At 39.6% G+C, this 14,463-nt stretch overlaps 1 protein-coding gene across 2 annotated transcripts in view; it reads right to left on the bottom strand.

The window, feature by feature from the left end:
• LOC126167629 (protein yippee-like 2) overlaps positions 1–8,415 on the bottom strand; it is a 685,352-nt gene extending 676,937 nt beyond the window's left edge. For both annotated transcript variants that reach the window (XM_049920491.1, XM_049920490.1), the window contains exon 1: positions 8,214–8,415. The gene's annotated coding sequence lies outside the window, so the exon portion shown is untranslated. The remainder of the gene's footprint in view (positions 1–8,213) is intronic.
• Between the last annotated feature and the right edge of the window lie 6,048 nt (positions 8,416–14,463).

Here is a 14,463-nt window from a genome sequence, read left to right as displayed (position 1 = left end):
CATGGCCGCATGAAGTGAAAATGCGCAACTCCACAGCAGCGCAGGCAATCAGTAGTGTGGTTTGCAGAAACAAAATCGCCGATTACTATGCAAAGAAATTAGCGTAGTGTGTATGAATGCGATCCACCTGATGTGCAAACAATTACGAAATGGTATAGGAAGTTTCTGGCCATAGGAAGTGTTCTGAAACATTCTGGCGGTGCACGTTACGGAATTTCAGAAGAGACTGTGGAGTACATCAGACAAAAGTTTCTCAGAAGCCCACTTAATTCGTCAAGCTTTATGTACCTCGATCAACATTGCATCGTGTAGTTCACCAGCGTCTTCGTATGTGTGCTTACGAAGAAGTGTAAATTCTGCAACATCTGACGCCGAACGACAAACCACGCCGACAACAATTTGCTGCGGATATGCTGCAGCCTATTGATATGGATGCCAGCTTCCTGGAACGATGTTTACTCTCAGATGAGGTAACCTTTCATCTATCAGGAAGGGTTAATTGACATAATGTTCGGATTTGAGGTTCGCAAAATCCGCACGTTGTCATTGGACATGTTTGTGATAGCCCGAACCTAAGCGTCTGGTGCGGGCTAATGAACGACAGGATTGTTGGACCGTTCTTCTTTGCGGAACAAACAGTGAATGGTCAGTGTATCTGGACATGTTGGTTCAGTTTGTGTACCCTCAGATGCAAGACTTGCAACCCAACATCATGTTTCAACAGGATGGAGCTCTGCCGCATTGGTCAATGGCTGTTCCCCAGTTCCTGGATAGGAAATTTCCCAATACTTGGATCGGTCGCGGAGATCCCATCGCCTGGCCACCACGTTCACCCGACATTACGTCTTTGTGGGAATTCGTGAAGGAGCGCGTGTATGCCACCAAAGTGGACGATATTCCTACGTTGCGACACCATATCGCTAATGTGATTGCAAAACAGAGGAAATGTTACAAAGAACTTGGCAAGAAATTAAATATAGACTCGATAGGCTTCGTGCTACAAATGGTTCACATGTAGAGGTGCATTGATAATAAATAAATTCTTTGAGATGCTCTACAATGTGGTGCATTTTTCACTGTCATATCTACTATGGTTTTTTTCCTGGGTCTTTGAAATCAGGGAGGTTTGTATAATATTGCCCACACCAGATTCCTCGCCGGCGCGAGGCATGTTTCGAGCAGCCGGGAGCCAGTCTGACAAGTTTACATTGATGTAGGGTCCAATATCAACGACTGATGTCGTTTTTGGGTCAACATGGGAACACGTAGGGGTTGTCTTTAGCAGAGCACATGTTTATCAACAACGGACGCTGATTGGTGTGCTCCGAGAAACACTTGTGCCTTCACCAGCATTTTATTCTGTCGTCAGATCTGCCACAAATCGTGGGAAAGCCTCACACTTACATGTTCTGTGATGAGGGTTAGAAACTGAGCATATTGTCGCCTACTTGTGATTTCACCTTCCGTCAACCACTTCCACTGATGCTGCTCACGTCGTCAGCAAGCGAAGAGCTAACAAATTTTGCCGCTTTCGTGATCCGCGAATCCTTGAGCCACTGCATGACAATCTGGCCTTTGCTGAAGTCGCTCTTGCTGTAGAATATCCTCACTTTCCGCCCGTTGCCTTACTAGAGTAATTCGTCTGTCACGCTTATACAGGGTGAACCTAATAAAACAGACAAACTACAGGGACTGACTGGAAATGGAGGAAGAAAGGTTCTATGAACATGTGTCCTTAAGTGGACGGTATGCGAGCAACGAAAAGCAAAGCGTACTGGAACAAAATACATTTCGCAATCCTTGCGCTCTTTGCAGGTGATCGGGATACTAATGGTTGTCATGCTGGATGCACATAACCGTACTTTGGCGTACACCATGTTGGCGGGTCATTTGCCTGGAGTTTGTACTAGGGTTCGTCTCAATCTCCTATAGAGATCGGTCCTCCAAAACTGATGTACATTTACATCATACTGCGCAAGCCACCTAATGGTATGTGGCGGAGTATGATGTACGCACAGTCCGCCGCCTCTCTGCAAATTCGTTTGTCTGAAAGTAGTCCTGATCTCACAAATGCCCAAAATGGGCTTGAAATGTTATGTTGTGATCTGTGAAGATACTTGCTTTGGTATAGTCGTGCTGCCTCTCGACCATTTCCGTCTGCGTGGCAGTACACAACCACCATCTCGGTTTGTTCCCGACATGAATACCGGTCCATTCTATTGCTTACAATACACTGCGTCAGTTCACAGCCTGAAACACACAAGGAACACACACACATGGTCAGAGGAACTTTTATTCCTCAGCGCCATCTACCGTGGCAACGATGCATTTCCGGACATATGTTCACGCGATCTTTGTTACTCCATTTGCGGTCAGAAATCCGTCCCTGCAGTTCGTCTGTTTTATTAATGTCCACCCTGTATATCTTTCAGCGGGTGGTAGTCATAATGTTTTCGCTAATCAATACGTATTTCGTACAGGAAAGATTTTCTTTCTATTGCGAGTCTACATTTCATATCGGGTCATCTCCTGCCAGCGTCAATTATTTGGCTGCGCAAATACCCACTACTTTTATTGTCTCATTCGCTAATTTAATTCCTTCAACATCGCCCGATTTCACTATCCTTCATTAGCCTCTATGAACTTCAACTTATGACTTCTTTCTGAAGACACTATCCACCCCATTTAATAGATCTTCCAAGTCTAAATGCCATCTCCGACATTTGCAATAACCAAACTTTAAACATATTTCTTCTCTCTTGACTTATTCCCTTTCTATATTTCTTCTCAGTTTCCTGCTTATCGAATACTCGGTTTTTAATAATGTGGGGAATACGTTACAGCACTGTGTACCTCCTTTCTTAATTACTGCCTCAAGTTATATACACGTATTATTGTGATTTAACGCAAACTTATCGCAGTCCATCAGGTCCTGACACTTCACTGACGTAGCAATGGTAATAAATGCTAATAATAAATGGAACCAGTAGTAACAGGAGGAGCAGGTGCGTGAAGGGCTGTGTGACGTAGCAGCCCTTTGTCCCCTGCAGGGCGGCCCTGAGCTCAGTGCCCTTGAACCCAGTGCAGCTGCGCTGCAGCGGCCAAACGCCTTCCGGGCAGACAGCATGCCCGTCTCAACACGCCGAGAACCGAATCTCTGGTCGTTAACATTTTGAAACCTACCGTAGTATCGATCACAAGCATAAAGCAGCAGCCGCCTACTACTCTCCTACGTATTAACCACCGATGAATGCCAGCATGTTCAAGAAAAAGAACACCTTCCTCTTAAGATGCATTATAGACGTATGTAAACTGTAAGACGGGTTGTAACTTGAATATAGCTCTAGTTGGAGGAACAAACATTAGCGACATATTGTCTTGAAATGTTTGCCAATTAGCCATTTCTCATACATAAGCAAGTTCGTCATCAGATGATGACATTTACAGCGCAAACATGTTACATTTCATCGCAAAAAAGTGCTGCTAGTGAAGGCAGACACATTTAGTTGGAACTGCTATGAAAATACGGACAGATGCAAGATCGGCGTATGACAGTTTGTTAACTTATGACAATCGTGTTCTTCTTGGCAGTGGATCAGTTTTATTGTAAAATGAAAGCACTCTTTTCGAGATTAATCGAAAATTCAAAGTGCAGCGAAGAAAAGCAAACCAAACGTTGAACTTCAACGCGTAGTAAAACAATGAAATGTAGCGTCTGATGTGAGTACATAAATAAGCAATGTTGACTTCGTTGATCCCTCACTGTAAATCTGGATCGGTGTATATCATAGGGACGCCGATTATCACGCAAAAAATTAATTTCAAAATTTGAAAAAGTGATACATTTAGGATAATGTCCCTTGCACAAGCATTCCCTGTGATCGAAAACAAAATGGTTCACAATAGAGATTGGTCGTGTTCCGCAAAGAAAAGTACTCATTTCTTAGAAGCTAAGGATGCTTTGCTGTGTGCAGACTACATGTACATATGCTTAGAATTCTTCTTTGATGTATGTCATTAATAACCATTGACACTTTTCTCAACAATGGGAGAGAATTACAGAAGAGACTGCAAAGAGTACAATAGCATCACCTACAAGACATTAAAGGATTACACATTCAGGAAAAGTGCTGAACACCTTGTTGAAGAGATAAGCTTGTCGAAGGAGGAGGAGGGAGAGAAAGAAAGAAAGAAAGAAAGAAAGAAAGAAAAGAAAGAGAGAGAGAGAGAGAGAGAGAGAGAGACAGAGTGAAGATATTACTGTATGTGGAATGGAGGTGAGGGCAACCACACAATTATTACACTGTTGTCTATGTATCTTAAAACTGCTCCTAAAAACCACAGAGCAAAGGTTTGCTGTAAACAGTGCTGTTAGTTAAAAACACAGTCAGATTTCTAAATTCTGAAACGGAACTACTGGTCGACAGCTTTACTTTTGTACTTTACTCATGCTTCCATTTGATGCTTCACACCATACTGACTGCCTTGTTATGTGAATCCAAAGAAACAATTCTATCAATCATCTCAAAATATGTGGGTGGATGTTGCAGTATTAGCAATGGAACACCCTTCCTGACAGTATCCCTTCTGCAAACATACTGGCTTTCATCAAGCAGAAACAATGCAACCTATAATAAATATGTAAAACTTCAATTCCTAACTTTAATACATGGCTACCAGCATGTAAATATGTTTTTAAGATCGGTGACATTGCAAAAAGGAAGGAAAGAAGATTTGGGTTTATTGTTCTATCAACAATGTGATTTTCAAGAAAGAGATCACAAACTTGGATTGGTGAAGGTGATGTGGAATTAAGAACAATTCCACCAAATGATAATACTATGTCCTAACCACTGCAACACCTCACTCAGTAAGAACATTGTTAGTTGCCAGACTAAGTATGGACAAGAAAGCAGTAAACATGATTATCTTAAACCATGTACAGTGTTAGCAATGCATTTTTCTGCATAACCAACATGACGCATACTTCCTCTAGTGTTGAAATCTAAACCTTACTAGCACGAATAAATTATTTCAAACATACCAATCCCTTAAGTTACTGCAATCAGTACAACATCTCTTAAAACTGTGGTCCCTTCTCTTCTATACTCAATTATTACTACCTCTTACTGTTATTCAGCATACGCTGCAAAGAGAAAAAGTGTCTTTAAATTAATGGCTATGTATGTTGTAGTGCAACTTATTTTTCTACCACTTACAGTACTGTAAACAATATATGGGAGAGTAAGAAAGGTTACTTTTCCTTTTTTATGGACAGTGTGAGGAATTTGCGAACTGTTGGTTAACAAGTATCACTGACCAGAATGGAACATATGATGAGCAGACATGTATATGTCTATTCATTATATGGAGAAGACTTGATGACCAACATCTAAACTAGTAACATCTCTGTGTACACTTGTTCAGGCACTGCTATCATACAAAAAATTCATTGACAGTCTTATACTGTCATTCTGCACAGCTCTCATCCTGTCTTACCTTCAGTCTCAAATTAGGTAGTCACAAGATATTTCAAAAACTAAACACTAATGTATTATTTTTAAAAAAAGGCCAAAGAAAACTCAATGAGGTTTTATTTTTAATTCCGTGTGTGCCACAATCAAACAATATTGCCCATTATTCAGTGGTGCGAGTTCTCTGTAGAAAATTTTGTGATTTACTTGACTAAACCTGTTCCTGTGCACATACTGGAAACTATGGCCTTTGATACCAGAATTCATTCTTGAGTGTACACAATTCATATGTATGGCAGTGGAAGAAAGTCCAGTTCTAACAACAGCATTAAGTAAATGAATCACTGTTTAATATGAAACCACATGACATCTTATTGATTATGAAATGCATTTGCCACTTGTATGAAAAAGGCAGTGTGTTGCACAAATGCAGCAGTTAAGTTTCATTTGCACATTGTAGAAAAACAGATACATGATCAACTTTACTACAGTAATCACTTGCCAAAAAGGCCTCAAGGTCATAACAGACACGATTTACTAATCTTTGACCATAAAGACTTAACTAGCATTCTTCATTTACCTATATTACATTCAAGACTATGACTACAAACACATTACTGCGAGGTAAAAATACACACATGACTACAAGGTGCTCAAGTGCAATATTCTACAGAATATGTACTCATTCTCTACATTTCTACTATACTGCAGGAAAAACTGATAAGTATCCATAATTTACTAAAGCTGCCATGTATATTTAGCAAAGTAATTTGTCAGTTATCACTTTTGATTGTTTATTGTGAAATACATCTTTGTCTTTCTTTAAGGTCTTTCAGAATGTCTGTTAACAAAGCACTGATTATCCACAACATTCAAGTGTGTACTGAAATATTGTAAATATACAGCAGATACTTTTTATACTACTCTTGTTATAATTTTCAGCAAGCTGTTTGAACTTGCACATACCCCAATAAGCACAATAAATATGTGAGGTGATTCAACGAATTTCAATCACATTACTTTTCAAATGGAAACCCAAACAACAAAACAAGGACAAAGTTCTTCAATAGCTTTGCAAAATAGTGGCTACAGTCCAACAATTCTCAAAGCATGTGGTGTAAACTGAAAATGATTTGTGTTAGAATACTCAGATGATGGTCACCACAGGAAGTTCATTTAAAAATAAACTCTCCAAAACATCACATTCCAATACTGATGTACTGTTACTTAATACTCACTATAGGTACGGTAGAGAAAAAGATAAACTTTATTGCTGACAACAACAGGACAGTCGACCAACTCTATTCATGAAGTTGTAGCCACATGATAAAACGTTAAATCTGTAACACAATTTGTATCTCACCTAGATCAATAATGATCTCTTACCATATTAACTGCTTTTGAGAGTTGTCTAAATAACTTCAGTCAAGAAACCAGCCCAAGTATATTAAAACAGTAAGTTCACTCTTCTCATTAAACACCATAATTTTATCACTTATTTTCATATGAAAAACTACATTCTTTAACTGCAAACAAGTACCTCTTTTCCTCCATTTTATCTATGCTGAACGTTCGTTTATCAGTAGCTTCAAAATCATAGTTTTCAAAACAAAGAGACTTATGCTGCAAGTATAGAGCAATGTATAAATTACTCATTCTGAACATTTGTCTCTGAAAATATATACATGAAGACTCTCAGACATCTGATAAAGAGCCACATCTTTATCAGTACTTGTTTGTTATGATCCAGAGTATGAAAACAAAACAATATTGCTCTGAACACACGCTGAGATAATTACAGCAAACAAAAGTAATTAATTTGGCTGTACCTGTACTGGGAAAATTGTATGTTATCTATACACCACTCCTAAAAACTATCTAAAACTGATGCAAAAACATGATGATGGATACTTCAGTAATTTACTGATACTCTCTCAATGATTGCATGCGGCATGCACTGTAATTTAACACCCCAACATTTCAGATTCAGTAAACATAACATGTTTTTAACTGTTGTGTGAGAGAGAGAGAGAAAGAGACTGATGTCCCCTTTCGCGTACGATTTTATCATAAGGGCTCAAGTAACTATACTGTTTTCCGCTACTCTCTTTTTCTTTCCCACGACGTTGTTATTTCCGTAAATATTCGTCACAAAATGCATTCTGTTGTCAAGACGAATGTAGCGTTCGTTCGGTGTTTGCGAATCCTCCGTCAATACTATATGTAACAGTGATTATTGTACGCTGTCGACGGAGTCTTAACGAAACTCTGAATGCAGTTCTAGTGCGCACCACGACTGGATATGACATGAAAGGAAGCAGCTGTAACACATGGCTGCCGCCAGCTGATTGGAACAACAAAGCGCTCAGCAAAATAACAAGGTGAATAATCTTGGTTTGAAATGCGCCTCAGTTTTAAAATAGTCAACAGTTACGAAGTTTAACGGCTACTCAAATCGCGTCAATGCCAAAATTTGTAACAAAGTAGAAAATCCATGGCGGTTTCTCGTTCTACGAGAGAGAATCGTTAGGTGATGTTTTCAGCACGGAGACTGTGTGTCATCACTTTACAGGAAGAACATAATGAAAAAGAAACCACAGACGCCTGAAAACATACACATATATACTCTATACTTCTCGCAATTCTATGAAATGACATGTAAACAGGCAAGATGGCTGATGCCGTGTTGTCAAAACACGACTGAACAAAGAAAGTTGGCGGTAGAAATAAATTACTAACCTCCATAAGCACTTTCCCGACAGCTCGTTAGATGTTTCGATGCCCGTAGACACAAAACGCAACGCCTGAACACCGGACACTCACGGAGAGCGGTGATATCGCAGAAAATGCGAAGCAAACCTCACTGCGCACCTCACAACACCACAGCCTGCTTCGATTTATTTTGCATCGGCTGCTGCCCACCTCGGGTGTTCTGCGCAGCTGTTGCGCACGCACTGCTCGCTTGGACCCCGGCCGCGGGGACTGGATCTAGGCTCTCCCGTTCCTTTGTTCTGCTCTGACTGACACCCAGAGGTCTAGAATGCTACACACGGAGGAAGCTTGTTCATAATATAGGAGACAGGGGCATTTATTCTTAAGCCTATACTGGTCAACAACTTGAACTGATGTCAATAACAGCTTGAAACCTGTCATAACGTTTCTAGTTTCTCTGTGTTTGTATGAGACATAAACCTTTGTAAGGATGGACAGGTGACCAATTCTTCTGTTTATCAAATCGTGATCACATGAAAAAAAATGGAAAAATCTGTAACACAGTCTGTGTCTCATCCTAGACTAATAATGATCTCTTACCACGTTAACTACTTTTGAGAGCTGTTTTAAAGCTTTCATTGTGAAAAATCGTGCTGTAAGAATAATAATTATGTGTTCACCAAAGATCATGTTGTAGACATTTGTTTAAGAGTTGGGCATCCTGACTATTGCTTCACAGTATATTTATTCCCTCGTGAGGTTTTCCGTAAATAATAATCCACTTCAATGACGTACACAATTACAATACCACTAGGAAAAATGAAATTCAACACTTCACATTAAAGTTGTCTTTAGCGCAAAAACGTGTGCGCAATGCTGCAACAAAAATTTTTTTGTCACATACCCAGTGACATAAAATGTCTGACAAACAGCAAAGTAAAATTTCTCCTTGACAACTCCTATGACGTAGAAAATTTCTGTTACTATAATGCGTAAAAGGTTCTGTGTTGAAATTACACCTGTATATCTTTTTTTGTAATAAATAGCATAGAAAAAAACTTAGAAATGTTCAGAATGTTACCATATGTACAAATTAATTTGCGATGTGAATGTAAAATGAAATAGTTACACATTATTACGACCTATCGTGCAAAATGATCCATGGAACGTGCAACAATAACTACAGGGTGACAATTATTGAATTATATGAAAAGAACGTTAATTAGTTACAAACTACGGCGTGCACGCACTTTATTCAACACGTAAACAACTAAAGATATTCGGATTTAGGTTATGACATATTCGATATGCCTGCCATCATTGGCAATGATGTAGCGCAGACGAATAGCGAAATTCTGCATGACCCGCTGAAGTGCCGGAACATCGATGTCGTCGATGACCTCCTGAATGACTATTTTCAGCTCAGCAATGGTTCCGTGGTTGCTGCTGTACACTTTTAATAAAGCCGGAGAATATGGCGGCCAATCGAGGCCCGTGCCAGTGGCCTTTGGGTACCATAGAGCGAGAATGCGATCCCCAAGGTGCTTCTCCAGGACGTCAAACACACTCCTGCTTCTATGGGTCGAGCTCCGACTTGTATGAACCACACCTTGTCGAAATCAGGGTCACTTTGGATAATGGGGAAATCATCTACCTAAGCCTTCACGTACCTACCGGTATTCACTGCGCCATCAAGGAATATCACACCGGTTATTCGGTGAGTGGACACAGCACACCACACAGCCATCCGTTGAGGGTGAAGAAATGCGGATTCACAGTTCCGGAAATTTTGCCTACTGACGAACTCATCCAAATGAAAGAAGGCTTCGTCGATAAACCAAACCATGCATGTGCAGACTATTCCCATGATGCCCCGCAGCAACCGTCCAGTTTGAACGTCCTAACTCAAACCGTTCAGAAGTTATGACGATTTAGTTTCATATAGTTCAATAATAGTCACACTGTGAAGAACTAATTTACTATACATCTTTACTGTACATCCAACTGAACCCGATTACTGCATCTAGGCCTTGATCCCTCCATAAATTTATATCCCCACTTTGCCCTCCATTAACAAATTGACTATTCCTTAATAGCTCGGGATGTATCCTACCAAACTACCCCCTTTATTTAGGCAAATTTTGCCATAAAGCTCTTTGCTCCCCAATTGATCAATACTGGTTCCCCATGGTAGTTACGCGATCTATCCATCCAATTTCTGGCTTTCTTCTACGTACATCCGTGCCTGTAAACGGCAAGCCACCGTAAGATGTGTGGCGCAGGGTCTGTAGCACCGCAAAATTTTTCTTTTCCTTGAGGTCTGAATGGTTTATTGTCGACGGTTCACACCCATGTAAGGTTAATGATGACATCTGAGGCACTTAATATGGAGGAGGGCCATAATAAAATAAACGATGGTTTCCTCATTGTAGCCAAAATACAAGAAAGTTAAGACGACAACAATGTCAGCTGACACTTTTAGTGTGAGAAATAGCTTCTATTAATCCATCCCCATCTTTTTACTGATACTTCATGTGATCACTTTTATTTATTAATGTCTTTGATTGGTCTAGCTAAGCGGTTCCACACTACTTTTCACACGACACAACGTCGCACAGGTATGACATCAGATGTCGAAAATGCTGTGATGTGAAGCTGACATATTCATATGTAGCTCGAAAACACAGTCACTATTAATGTGCAGTTGTATCTTTGATTTACACCACTGGCAAAAATAACACGAAGTTCCCCACGGAGAACATTTCCAGATTAGATACTACTGTAATTATTTGTTTTCCATTTGTAAGTCGATAGTAAGCTCATCGGAACAATATTCTCTTCCTTGTAAAATAAATCTCAGCTTGTTGTTGTAGAGTAGTCATCATCCAACGACCAACAGTTAGATCGCTAGGCTGCACTGAAACACAGTTCCCGATAGACAAGAAAAAAAATATATAAAATAAATAAGAATTGAAATAGCAAAGTCTGGAGAAACGTTATTCTAGAGGGCTGAGTCCTGCCTGGCCTCGTGGTACCCAGGGATCAGTTAGAAAGCATTCTCAGCAATTTAGAGCAGTGTTTTTCTAGGCAGTAATCTATGAGGGTGGTCTTCGGCGTATGTCTCAGGGTTTTCGCTTAGGACAGTCAAGTAAGAGTGACGAGAGAGAAGAGAAAATTTGATATAACAATCATTAATTACTTTCTCTTTCTCGACAAATGTTTCATAGAACACGGAAACCAAAAGTTTATTGACAACCTTCCCGTAGCTTGCGGCTACAGTCACATAACCCTATTTAAATGAAAATTCCGCCATTTGATGCAGAAACTATTTATTCTGTAGTACAATCATGATGGTCTTCAGCGATTTTCAAGGACCGATACCACAATGTTGAACATTTCAGATTTCTGCAAAAGAAAGCTTCATCGAAATGAATGAAACTTAGCTATATAATGTAGGTGTGGCAGCATATAAATGCGACTATATTCACAAAGTGTGTGGCAGAAATAGGACAAACATGATTGACATGCATTTAGTAACTGTGCAATAAAATGATCACAAAAAAACATTCATTGCACCTATACGTACCTATTTCGACGGTGACTTCGTTTACAGAGATCTGATCATGCTTTAACACCGTGTAATTGAAAATGGTTAATGGCTGAAATCCTGATTGTACAACAGATTGAACAATCTAACAGTCAAATGGCAGAACTATCGTTTAAACCAATTTTTATTGTTGTGCCGTTTCTGAGGCGCTCGCCTTTCGAGTGTACTAAGGATGGCTGTAACACCGTTTTTCGACAATTTTTTTCTATTTTTTTTAAATGGAATTTGATTTGTGACATAGCTCGAGGTCTAGGTTAGATCGCAAGGTGACCAGTCTGGTTAAGAGTAGGCGAAGCGTGTCAGTGTGTCATTAAGACCTGTTCTTCTATGCACTGTCCATTTAGTAGTTATATTTACGTCCCCAATGAAAACTAATATTTTCTCACCGTGGTCTGATATTTTGAAGTTGCTGATTATGTTCGAACAAGATCAGTGCCCACAACCCAATCTTCCTGCACGTGTTCCGGTACTTAGATGACATTATAGTCGCCATACTGGTTGATAGCTTCACTAGTCAAGACTGACAGGTTGTATCATATTCATCAACACTTCCCAACTTTGAATGGTTTGAAACCCTTCCCATTTAAATAAACTTTAAAAGTAACCGTGTAAAACATCAAGGTGTAGCCATATTTTCGAAAAAAATAAAATTCTTACAAACCAACTCAGACGTTTTCCATCAAGCAAACAATCACGGACATGATCCACCGAAGACGTAAATAGCTAACAACTGCATGACAATCGAGACACTTAGTCATCACTTCAGCATGAGTCCCAAATCCAACTGTTTCTTTTCTTTTTTGGTTGAGCGCATAAAAACCATATTTTTAGTCTCAAACGCAAGTTCTCAAAACAAATGTTTTGAAATGAATGTTATTCATCTCCTCAGTCATCAAAACAATAATGGCATTACGTTTTCTCTTTTGTCATTTAGCCCTAAAAAGTAAAACTAAGGAGACTGAGATTTTAACACTTTAACTACTTTAATACTGACGTACGTCCAAAAATATCAATTTCCGTTTGAAGAGTGTAAGTACAGGAAAGCTTCGATACATTTCCAATAACAACCAGCCCCCTTCTCGAATATAAGTTTAAAAAAAGGGTAACTTTTAGGATAAAGCTGTTTTATGAGAAATTCCTGAAATATAACAGACCTTTTTTGGATAGTAAGAAACATTGTCGCGAGTTTAGCTACAAATTCCTCGAGGGGTTGTGCTGCAGTGGTCCCAAACCTGCTACCAATTGCTGTTTACAATAATTTACGTCTTGGTAGAAAAAAACGAAGATGTGTCACTAAAACGTCCTGTGAACGCACTAGATCACTTTGCTTTTGATAGAAGCGTAAATGGAGAAACTAGCTTTGTGTCGTGCGTAACGCCATCATCTGCATATTTTTAACGTATGTGCAATGCATACTCTTATTGGCTTGCAAATGGGACAAACAATATTTCAATCGATTTTGTCCTTACGGGAACCATCTGTCTAGGCTGCATACGAATCGCATGTTATTCAAGTTAGATGATTCCACATGAGATACTAGTAATGCCAGTAATAAAATTGTTTAAATATCTAAGTAATGATTGGTATGTACTCTGTGCCTGTTTACTTACTTCACGCGTTAAACTTCGTCTTATTAAGCCGCCCTCGGGAAACAACAGACTGTTGATTTTAGAGGTAACTGAATGCATGGAAACCGCTGGTAGAACAGTCAAAACGATTTTTCAACATCGAGATAAAAAAAAAGAAGGGAGTTGTCATTGCGCCAATCACTTGAAACCAATATTCGCCATCGTAAGTAGCCCAAAACATTCATACCTCCATGGTTCACTGCGGAGATACTTCCCCGTGACGTTACTCCGACGTGACTATGCCCAGTTTCGACTATATTAGTAGGTTGGATTGAGTGAAGACGTAGTTGTTTCATGAAAAATGCCACCTTGCGTTGTTTACAGATGTACTAATCAATCCGATTGTACTCTAAAGGAATCACATTTATTTCGAAAGCGGAGACGTTCAGGCAATATTTTCTCTTGTTAACATGAATTATGATTGCACTGTTTACTGTCATTTGACTTGAAATTTGCCTTACTTTAATCAGAGTCGGTTCTTTCTCTTCTTTCCCGTGTTTTTCATTGTCTTCCAAAATTCAAACGCTCCGACATTCGAGCCACACTGTATCAACGTTCTCGTCCCCGCACAACACACGTTTGCATAACGGTACTGATTGTTGGGGTAGCATCCCCTGACCTAATTTCTTCCCACCGATAGTTATTAATTATTTACATTTCCTCTCCTTTAAAAAAGATTCTGACTAGAAGATGCGGAGACAGCGGTTATGTGTGTGAGTCTAGCGATTATGGTTGCACAGGGTGGTCCGTTGATACGGGCCAAATATCTCACGAAGTAAGCATCAAAGGAAAAAACTACAAAGAACGAAACTCGTCTAGCTTGAAGGTGGAAACCAGATGGCGCTATGATTGGCCCGCTAGATGGCGCTGCCATAGTTCAAACGGATATCAACTGCGTTTTTTTTTAAAATAGGAACCCCCATTTTTTATTACGTATTCATGTAGTACGTAAAGAAATATGAATGTTGGACCACTTTTTTCACTTTGTGATAGATGGCGCTGTAATACAAACGTATAAGTACGTGGTATCACGTAACATTCC

This window comes from Schistocerca cancellata, chromosome 1 (genome assembly GCF_023864275.1).
Source record: "Schistocerca cancellata isolate TAMUIC-IGC-003103 chromosome 1, iqSchCanc2.1, whole genome shotgun sequence".
Taxonomy (NCBI): Eukaryota; Metazoa; Arthropoda; class Insecta; order Orthoptera; family Acrididae; genus Schistocerca; species Schistocerca cancellata.
The sequence above is the reverse complement of the archived record's forward strand: the minus strand, read 5'-3'. Positions and strand labels throughout refer to the sequence as shown.